This window comes from Saccopteryx leptura, chromosome 2 (genome assembly GCF_036850995.1).
Source record: "Saccopteryx leptura isolate mSacLep1 chromosome 2, mSacLep1_pri_phased_curated, whole genome shotgun sequence".
Classification (NCBI taxonomy): Eukaryota; Metazoa; Chordata; class Mammalia; order Chiroptera; family Emballonuridae; genus Saccopteryx; species Saccopteryx leptura.
The window spans coordinates 7936877-7947581 of record NC_089504.1 but is presented as its reverse complement, the minus strand read 5'-3'; the positions used below and the strand labels follow the sequence as shown (position 1 = coordinate 7947581).

The 10705-nt window shown below is 50.6% G+C and overlaps 1 non-coding gene across 1 annotated transcript; it reads right to left on the bottom strand.

The window, feature by feature from the left end:
* Window positions 1-9007: 9007 nt before the first annotated feature.
* On the bottom strand, window positions 9008-9083 carry TRNAV-GAC (transfer RNA valine (anticodon GAC)). Its single transcript has one exon. It is a non-coding gene; the product is annotated as a tRNA-Val (tRNA).
* Between the last annotated feature and the right edge of the window lie 1622 nt (window positions 9084-10705).

The window sequence follows — 10705 nt, the reverse complement described above, 5'->3', positions numbered from 1 at the left end:
GAGATGAGAAGCATCAATTCCTCGTCACGGCACCTTAGTTATTCATTGATTGCTTTCTCATATGTGCCTTGACTGGGGGGCTACAGCAGACCAAGTAACCCCTTGCTCAAACCAGAGACCTTGGGCTCAAGCTGGTGAGCCTTGCTCAAGCTGGCGACCTCAGGGTCTCAAACCTGGGTCCTCCACATCTCAGTCTGACACTCGATCCACTGTGCCACCACCTGGTCAGGCTATTTTGCCCTTTTTTTTTTTTTTTTTTTTTTTTTTTACAGGGAAAGAGAGAGAGTCAGAGAGAAGGACAGACAGACAGGAACGGAGAGAGATGAGAAGCATCAATCATCAGTTTTTCATTTTGACACCTTAGTTGTTCATTGATTGCTTTCTCATATGTGTCTTGACTGCGGGCCTTCAGCAGACTGAGTAATCAGCGACCTTGGGTCCAAGCTGGTGAGCTTTTTGCTCAAACCAGATGAACCTGCACTCAAGCTGGCGACCTCAGGGTCTCGAACCTGGGTCCTTCCGCATCCCAGCTAGAAACGGGGAGAGACAGTCAGACAGACTCCCGCATGCGCCCGACCGGGATCCACCCGGCACGCCCACCAGGGGCACCACCGCCTGGTCAGGCTATTTTGCCCATTTTTTAAAAAAATTTTCTTTTATTAATTTTTAGAGAGGAGAGAGAGAGAGAGAGAGAGAGAGAGAGAAGGGTGAGGGAGGAGCAGGAAGCATCAACTCTCATATTGTCTTGACCAGGCAAGCCCAGGGTTTTGAACCAGGGACCTCAGCGTTCCAGGTCGATGCTTTATCCACTGTGCCACCACAAGTCAGGCTATTTTGCCCATTTTTAAATGCAGTTGTTTGTCTTATTATTGAGTGTAGATGTCTGTATATCCTGGAGACAAGTCCTTTGTCAGAGTTACATATTGCAAATATTTCTCTCCCAGTCTGTGATTTACTTCCCTGTTAATTCTCTAAACCACGACCATTGAAGAGCAAATGTTTGTTTGTTTTGTGAGAGAAGCAGGGAGAAACAGGAACGTCGAGCTGCTCCTATATGTGCCCTGACCGGGGAATCGAACTGGCAACCTCCATGCTCCAGGAGGATGCTCCAACCAACCGAGCTATCCGGCCAGGAAAAGTTTTAAATTTTGATAGAGTCCAATTTATCAAGTTTCTCCTTTATAGTTTGTGCTTTTTGTGTGTGTCCTTCCTAAGAAAGCAATGGCTTTTTAAAAAATCTCTTTACTGCAGTTTCAGTAGGGAGAGAAATTAGGTAGGTATGATTAATCCATCCCGTTACGAAGAGGCTTCTCTGAGCTCATTTTCTTCAGTGGGAAATTCTCTCCTACCCGTTTTGAATCCCTGTCCATCTCAAGAGAGCACCAAACGGGGTAGAAAGAGGAGATCTAGCCTGACCAGGTGGTGGCGCAGTGGATAGAGCGTCGGACTGGGATGCGGAAGGACCCAAGTTCGAGACCCTGAGGTCGCCAGCTTGAGCGCGGGCTCATCTTGCTTGAGCAAAGAGCTCACCAGCTTGGACCCAAGGCCCCTGGCTCCAGCAGGGGGTTACTCGGTCTGCTGAAGGCCCGCGGTCAAGGCACATGTGAGAAAGCAATCAATGAACAGCTAAGAAGTCGCAACGCGCAACGAGAAACTGATGATTGATGCTTCTCATCTCTCTCCTGTCTGTCTGTCCCTTTCTATCTCTGCCTCTGTAAAAAAAAAAAAAAAAAAAAAAGAAAGAGGAGATCTAGCTTTTTACTCCTGGCTCCAATCAGTCAGTTTTATAGCCTTAGGAAAGTCATTGAATCTTTTAGGGCCTCAGCTTCCCAGTCCAGGGAGTAAGGGAAATGTCATGACCTCAGGGGGAAGTGGCAAAGTCAGACAAAGAGAGGGCTGTCCCAAGGTAAGCCAGTGGTCTTGTGGGCAGCTGGCCAGGGCATTTCAGCCACCTCAGACCTTACTGTCAGGGCTCAGGTTGACAGGCTTTCATGCCCTCACTGCTTGCGAGGGAGACTGAGGCCAGAAAGGGAAGGGGAATCAGAATCAATACAGGTCTGGGACCATGACTTTGGTCCCTAAGCTCTTTCCACACCCAGAGCCACCTCTGGGCTAGACAGGCTGGTAGAACTGGCCATGTCCTTTCCCTGGGGTGGCGAAGGAGCCTGCTCCGCGCCACGGTAGGACACTCCGGAGGCCGCCCTCCAGCCTCACCCATCCCCAACCTGCGTGCAGCCTGGAACGCTCTCGTTGTGCCCAAGGCTGAGCCCGACCGTGGCTGTCTATCGCCATCTACAGGACATATGGAGAACGACACGCCGCACGGCTTCCCTGAACTCCGTCACCCTTGTGACAGAGCGCCCCTTGTGGCCGCCCAGAGTTCTGCGCCCTACGCGGGTCTCTCCCTTAGGCGGCACCACAACCCCAGTAAGGCAGAAGTTACAGTATTGAATCAACTCTAAGATGATTTCACTTGAAAGATGTACGGTTTATTTTTGTGCCACTAATAAAAACAAAAGCACTACCCAGTAAAATATGACAAGACACTTTTTTATCACTTAGGAATTTTATTTCATACTTACTGAAATTGCTATTTTAAACTTAGACATTTTTTAATCACATATCACTATGGTGCATACATAAAAAGGAAAGTATGTCCAAAATAACTTAGTGAAGACATTCCTGAAACTTCTGCACATTCGGAGTCTGACTTTACTGCATCACTCTTTCATTCGGAGGTATTGAGGTCTGTGTTCTTCCAGACAATATTGTCTTGTGTCATCAAGAGTTTGTTACCTGACCAGGCAATGGTACAATGGGTAGAATGTCTGCTTGGGACGACGAGGACCCAGGTTCGAAACTCTGAGCTCATAGCTGGAGTGCAGGGTCACTGGCTTAAGTGTGGGATCATAGACATGACCCCACAGTCACTGGTTTGACCTCAAATGTTGCTAGCTTGAAGCCCAAGGTCACTGGCTTGAGCCCAAGGTCACTGGCTTGAGCAAGGGGACACTGACTCAGCTGGAGCCCTAAAGTCAAGGCACATATGAGAAAGCAATCAGTGAACAGCTAAGGTGCTGCAACTATAAGATGATGCTTCTCATCTCTTTCCCTTCCTGTCTGTCTGACCCTGTCTGTCTGTCTCTCTCTCATAAACAAAACAAACAAACAAGAGTTTTTCTTCAGAGTATGTATTCTTGTCTCAGGAACATCCTTCTAAGGTGAAGGTTTTGATGTGCCCATGCAGGTGCTGACAAATCTGTCATGGTTGCTACCTGGTCACTGAAGCGGTAAAATACATCCTGATTTCAGAAATGTTAAAATGTGGGTTGGAAACCCATCTTAGGAGGGATAATATGCAGTTAGTGCTGTTTGTGAAACAAAGTTACTGGGGTGCCTACTCTATGGCAGGCCCGTGCGGGGGACAGGAGACAGCCCCACACAAGATTGCCTCATCCCTGCTTCTCAGGGAGCTCAAAGTGCCACATGGAGACAGACATCAAGTAATCATGCAGCCATAATTGTTTAATGACCATAGTGGTGCTAGGAGAGGGGTCAGCAGGAGGTCAGTCTGAGGTTAGAGAAAGCTTCCCTGAGGAAGTGGCATCTGAGCAACGACAAATGGATAGGACCTAGCTGAGGAGAGAGGCTGAAGTTGTGCAGAGCAAAGGGAAGAGCATCTACAAAGGCCCTGGGGTCAGGGGAGGGGTTGGGGGCACCGGCGTGGCTGGTGTATGATGAATGAGGGAGAGTGGAAGGAACTGGAGCTGGAGAGGTGGGAAGGGGCAGATCCTGAGGGCCTTCTTCCCAAGCACAATGGGCAGCCATTGCAGGACTTGACATTGAGATGGTAACTGAGGTACACAGAGGTTAAATAACATGCCAAGTCACAAAAGCGATGGCGACAGAAGTGGAACTCTGGTCCGGCTGGTTCCAGCACCCATGCCTCCGATCCTCACGGGAGGGACCAGAGGGGACTGACTGCCTAATTCACCTTTTCACTGTTCAGCTGAGGAGACAGGGCTTAGGGAAGGGAACAGGCTGGCCCCAAGTCACATAACCAGACAGGGGCTAGTCCAGAACCCAGAACTCTAAGCTCCCAGCTCCCTTCTCTCTCCCAGCCTCCCGGCCTGGCCTTAGCCGGGACTCTCCTCTGAGTCCCAGGGAAATTACTGGTGTTTGGAGGGCAAAGGGCTGTCCCTTCTTAGGTCCCAGGTAGCTGTGTCAGCCAAGTGTTCCAGGTTCCCAGTTTACACTGGTGGTGGCTGGTTACGGCCTGAACCCTTTCTAGGCTAGGCCAGGCCAGGCTCAGAACGGAGCCAGACTCGATGCAGTCGGGTGAGACCTGCACGGCACTTGCCTCCAGCCTCCCAGCTGGGGAGGGATCAAATTCCAGTCCCCCAGGAGCCTGCCACCCAGGCTGGAGGGCGAAAGGGCTCTGAGCACTAAGAGCACAGTGCCAAGGTCCCATGTGGTCCAGGCAGGGACAGCCGTAGCTCCCTCCCCTCAGTGCAACCCCAGGACCAAAGATCCTGGGACAGACAACTTACTGCTTTTCTTTTTTTTTTCTCTTTTTTCCTTCTTTTTTTTTTTTTGTATTTCTCTGAAGCCGGAAACGGGGAGAGACAGTCAGACAGACTCCCGCATGCGCCCGACTGGCATCCACCCGGCACGCCCACCAGGGGGACGCTCTGCCCACCAGGGGGCGATGCTCTGCCCCTCCGGGGCGTCGCTCTTTTGTGACCAGAGCCACTCTAGCGCCTGGGGCAGAGGCCAAGGAGCCATCCCCAGCGCCCGGGCCATCTTTGCTCCAATGGAGCCTCGGCTGCGGGAGGGGAAGAGAGAGACAGAGAGGAAGGAGGGGGGGGTGGAGAAGCAAATTGGCGGTTCTCCTATGTGCCCTGGCCGGGAATTGAACCCGGGTCCCCCGCACGCCAGGCCGATGCTCTACCGCTGAGCCAACCGGCCAGGGCCCAAAGGAACCCACGTTTAAAGATTCTGGTGAACCATCAGCAAATGGTCCTATTTCCACTCCTGTAGGAGTGTGCTCAGAGTGTGAGGAGTGTTTCTCCACCTCCATCACCAATAATGCCTGAGGACCCTCTTTTTATTTTTGCCAATGAGATAGGTCAGCAACTCTTGCTACTGTTTTGTTTGTTTTTTTTGCACTGTCATTAAAGAGAGGTTTTCAAATTCAATGTATATCAAAGTAATCTATGGTGTTTGTTATGAAAATAAAATGGCTTGCACAGACTGGGATAAAATATTTGCAAAAGCATGGTAACAAAAGATTTGCCTCTAGATATATAAACACATTAATAAGAAGACAATTAAAATAGGACAGACACCTCATTGAAGAAGATCTACAGATATCAAATCACCACACCACTAGTCTTAGGGAAATGCAAATCAAAACCATAATAAAATGCCACTTCACACCTACTAGAATGGTTAAAATTGAAACACCACCAAACGGCAAGAACATGTAGCCACCAGAACTCTGATGTGCTGTTGGTGGGAAGGAACGGAAAATGGTAGAACCGCTTTGAAAAACTGGCAGGTTTTAAAACTGTAAGATCCAGCCATTCCACTCTTAGATCTTTAGCCAAGGGGATGAGAGCATTTGTCCCCACAAAGACTTGGAGATGACTAAAGTATCCATCCATGTGTGGTCAGAGAGGTAAACAAATTATAGCATACCCTACTCAGGAATAAGAACGTGAACTATTGATAAACACATCCACAGGGATGCAGCTCAAAGTAATTAGGCTGAGTGAAAAAAGCCAGACAAAGGAACAGCGTATGTACCTGATTTCATTTAGGTAAAATTCTGAAAAATGCAAACTGATCTACAGTGACGGAGAATAAACAAGTGGTGTCTGACCTGGAATGCTGAGGTCACTGGTTCGAAACCCTGGGCTTGCCCGGTCAAGACGCATATGAGAAGCAACTACTACAAGTTGATGCTTCTTGCTCCTCCCTCCCTCCCTCCTCTCTCTCTCTCTCTCTCTCTCTCTCTCTCTCTCTCTCCCCTTTCTCTAAAATCAATAAATAAAATCTTTAAAAAGAAAAGAAAAGTAGGCCAGCGGTTGCATTGGGAAGTGAGGGGAGGGAGTAGGAAAGAAGGGGTGGCTATAAAGGAGCACTAAGAGCGGTGCTCTCGTCCTTCCCGACCTGCCTCTTGCTTCCACAGTGTCCGGTCCCGACCTGCCTCTTGCTTCCACAGTGTTCGGACAGAACAGACCAGGGACGCCCCTTCTCCCGGCCTCCGACCACCCTCCCACCTCTTCCCCAGTCGCCACCCTCAGAACCGCCTCAGCCGTCCTCCACCTCGGAGACCAGCCTACACCGATTTTTGAGCTTAACTCCTTACTGCTGAGCAACCAGGAGCTCCCAAATTCGTCGGAATTAAGCCATCCAGAGGAAGGCCCCGTCTACCGCCTGGTCAACCTGCAGCTGTGGGCCCCCTGCACAGGCCGCTGGCCCCCAGGCTGGGCTGGGCGAGGGGCTCTTCGGAAGGCTCACTCTCAAGCCTGACCAGGAGTCTTTGGAGCCCAGAGGCCTCTGAGGGGCCCCTCTGCACCCGCCTGGGTATGGCTTCCACCTGAGCCTCTCCCTGAAACCACTAGGCACCCTTTAACCACCCTGAAGCCCTCTCCCATCCCTGGGACCAATAAAACTTTTTGCAGCAAAATAAATAAAGGGTCACCAAGATGAAGAGTTTCATGACATTCTTGTGTTTTAATTGTGTGATGGGTTTACAGATACACATATTAACTCATGCAATTGTTAAATATATGGAGTTAATTGTATGTTAACTATACCTGAATAAAACTTAAAAATACAGATAATGAGATAATGCTCCCCCCAGATCCACCCAATGACCACAGCTTCCATTTCTGCACTTTAAAGAGATTCCAGGTAATTTTTATGCACACCAAAATTTGAGAAACACTGTTGGGGGAAAACCTACCGCCACCCATACCCCATGTCACCAAGACCTCCTGATGGAAGGACTGGTTTAAGAGCGGGCGCTTCGGTGGGGACCTGCTGCTTATGGGCAGAAGGTCTGTGAACAAGGCTGGTCACTTTACAGATAAGGACACTGGGATCTTGAGAAATAAATTGCATCTTAGGTAAGGGTCTCTTGGTTACAAGTAACAGAAATCACCCATGTTAGTGCAAAAAGGAGAAGGTGCTATGTAAAAGAGAGGTCCTGCAGGCAGTGCAGAAGGGGACTGGGGGTGGGGGGCGGGCTGGGAGCTTTGTAGAACCACTGTCACTTATGTGAGACTCTCAGCCCTGCCTCTCCTGGCGCGGTCCCTCCTTCATCTCCCCTTGATGGTAACCTTTTCTTTTTTTCTTTTTTTTTTTTTTTTTTTGTATTTTTCTGAAGCTGGAAACGGGGAGAGACAGTCAGACAGACTCCCGCATGCACCCGACCGGGATCCACCCGGCACGCCCACCAGGGGGACGCTCTGCCCACCAGGGGGCGATGCTCTGTCCCTCCGGGGCATCGAGAGCCACTCTAGCGCCTGGGGCAGAGGCCAAGGAGCCATCCCCAGCGCCCGGGCCATCTTTGCTCCAATGGAGCCTTTGCTGCGGAAGGGGAAGAGAGAGACAGAGAGGAAGGAGGGGGATGGGGGTGGAGAAGCAAATGGGCGCTTCTCCTATGTGCCCTGGCCGGGAATTGAACCCGGGTCCCCCGCACGCCAGGCCGACGCTCTACCGCTGAGCCAACCGGCCAGGCCAATGGTGACCTTTTCTCTCTCTTGGTGTGTGAGGTGTAGGAAGGTTCAGGACGTCACAAAGATGGAGCCAATCTCTGGATCCCAATTCCAAATTTGGAGAAAAGAAACCTGATTGGCCCGGTTTGAACCAGGTATCCTTAGCTCTTCCAAACAGGTGTGGCCAGACAGGCAGATGTGGTTCAAACATGGAGGGAGGAGATGGGGAAAGGAGGAGGGGCAGAGGTCGACCAGTATTCTGGAATTCAGAATTTAGTCAGAATTACACGTGAGCTTGTTAAAATGCGACAGGTGCCCACACACTTGCCCAACCCTACCAGATCTGTTTTCATGGGTCCAAGGTGGGGCTCAGAAATATGCATTAACAACCCTGATGGGCCTAATGCTAAAGTCAAGTCAATGCCCAAGTTTACAGCTTGAGAAACAGCTGATCTAGGCAAATACTCTGAAGATATTTTGACTTGGAATCTGAATCACAGATCCTTACCGTGGGAAAAAGCATTAGGACTCTTTCAACCACTAACAACAAATACTTTTTTGTTTTTTGTATTTTTCTGAAGTGAGAAGCGGGGAGGCAGACACCTGCATGAGCCCGACCAGGATCCACTCAGTATACCCACCAGGGGGCGATGCTCTGCCCATCTGGGACCTCACTCTGTTATAACCGGAGCCATTCTAGTGCCTGAGGCAGAGGCGGTGGAGCTGTCCTCAGTGCCCAGACCAACTTTGCTCCAATGGAGCCTTGGCTGCAGGACGGGAAGAGAGAGATAAAGAGAAGGGAGAGGGGAAGGGGTGGAGAAGCAGATGGGCGCTTCTCCTCTGTGCCCTGGCCGGGAATCGAGCCTGGAACTTCTACCCGCTGGGCTGATGCTCTACTGCTGAGCCAACTGGCCAGGGATAACAACAAATACTTTCTTAATATGACAGAAGCAACACTGGAGATTTTTTTTTAATTAATTAATTTTTTTTTTTTTTGCATTTTTCCAAAGCTAGAAACGGGGAGGCAGTCAGACAGACTCCCACATGCGCCCGACCGGGATCCACCCGGCATGCTCACCAGAGGGCGATGCTCTGCCCCTTTGGGGCATTGCTCTGTTGCATCCAGAGCCATCCTAGCACCTGAGGCAGAGGCCATGGAGCCATCCTCAGCGCCCGGGCCAACTTTGCTCCAACGGAGCCTCGGCTGTGGGAGGAGAAGAGAGAGACAGAGAGGAAGGAGAGGGGGAGGGGTGGAGAAGCAGATGGGCACTTCTTCTGTGTGCCCTGGCCGGGAATCGAACCCGGGACTCCTGCACGTCAGGCCGACGCTCTACCACTGAGCCAACCGGCCAGGGCAACACTGGAGATTTGCATGTGCTAAAGCTGGTAGATCTAGGAGGGTAGAGTTAGCTTCAGGAACTGATGGGTTCAAGTACTCAAATGCAAGGTGAAATCTTTCTCCATCCTCTGTTTAGCATCTCCTCAGTTGGCTTTATTATTAGGTAGCCTTTCTCCATGGGGTGACCTCCCTAGAGCCCTCAGGCTTTCATCCTACTAGCTTAGAAACTTCATTGAAAGAGCAAAAGTGGCTCTGGCCGGTTTGCTCAATGGTAGAGCATCAGCCTGGCGTACAGGAGTCCCGGGTTCGATTCCCGGCCAGGGCACACAGGAGAAATGCCCAACTGCTTCTCCACCCCTCCCCCTCTCCTTCCTCTCTGTCTCTCTCTTCCCCTCCCGCAGCCGAGGCTCCATTGGAGCAAAGTTGGCCCGGGCGCTGAGGATGACTCTGTGGCCTCTGCCTCAAGCGCTAGAATGGCTCTGATTGCGGCAGAGCGACTCTCCAGATGGGCAGAGCATCGCCCCCTGGTGGGCATGCCGGGTGGATCCCGGTCAGGCACATGCAGGAGTCTGTCTGACTGCCTCCCCATTTCCAACTTAAGAAAAATACCAAAAAAAAAAAAAAAAAAAAAAAAAAGAAAGAAAAGAAAAGAGCAAAAGTCCCAGGGCTGATTCTAATTGGTCCAACTGAGTCATGTGCTCACCCTAAACCAATCACTGTGGACAGAGAGATGCATTACTCTCATGAACCAGTTCTGGGCCCATCTTTACCACTGAAGACAGAACTGGGATCCCTCCCTTAAACTGCATGAACTGAGAGTTGAAGAAGGTGGTTCCTCCAAATAAAACCAGGGTGCCAATACAGCCAGGAGGAGCCCTGGATGCTAAGTAAGCACTAAAAGCAGCCAGCAGAGATCATGGAGGCCTTTTGGCCCAACCTCCCACTCAGACAGGACCCAGTTGGAGGCTCACCTAGAAATAGTGCTTCTAACAGCTTCAGCTTTGGTGGGGGTTCCCTGTGGTGGCCAATCCCTATATGTGCTTGGTTCCTGTCAGGCAGGTGGCATATGAGTATCACTGCCACCTTTGTCAAGACTGACTCAGCTTTGAGCAAAGCAAAGAACCCAGCCCAGGTCCTCCCAGTGAATCAGGCCCTGCCTGAGCAAAGGAGGGGTATCCAGGAGGGGTATCCTTACTAGGGTCATTCTAGCTAGAGTGGCCAACCCCCATCATATGGATGGGGAGACCAAGGTGCAAGAGAAAGAGGGATCTGGCATCCCAGCCTCCTGCCTACCCACCTCTGCCTCCAGCCGCCTTCCTCTCGCTCCTCCTAAGGGACAAAAACTAATCCCCAAGGGGTTAAGTGCAGAGCTTGCAAACTGACTTTCAATGACGATGCTAGCCCACAGGTATGTTTAGTTTGGCTTGCGCAAGATTTATAAATATTTACTGGTCAATATGTTTAAATTGGGACCTTTCACCTAAAAGCCCAGATTTCTGGCTGCTTTTGTGAAAATGGAGTATCTGGCAGGATGGAGCCCATTCCTGACTGTCGGCAGTTCTGGAAGCTAGTTCAGCCTCCATCTAGCCAAACTTGTGCAGATGATGGGGTGGGGGGAGGGAAGGGACTTGTTATCTGA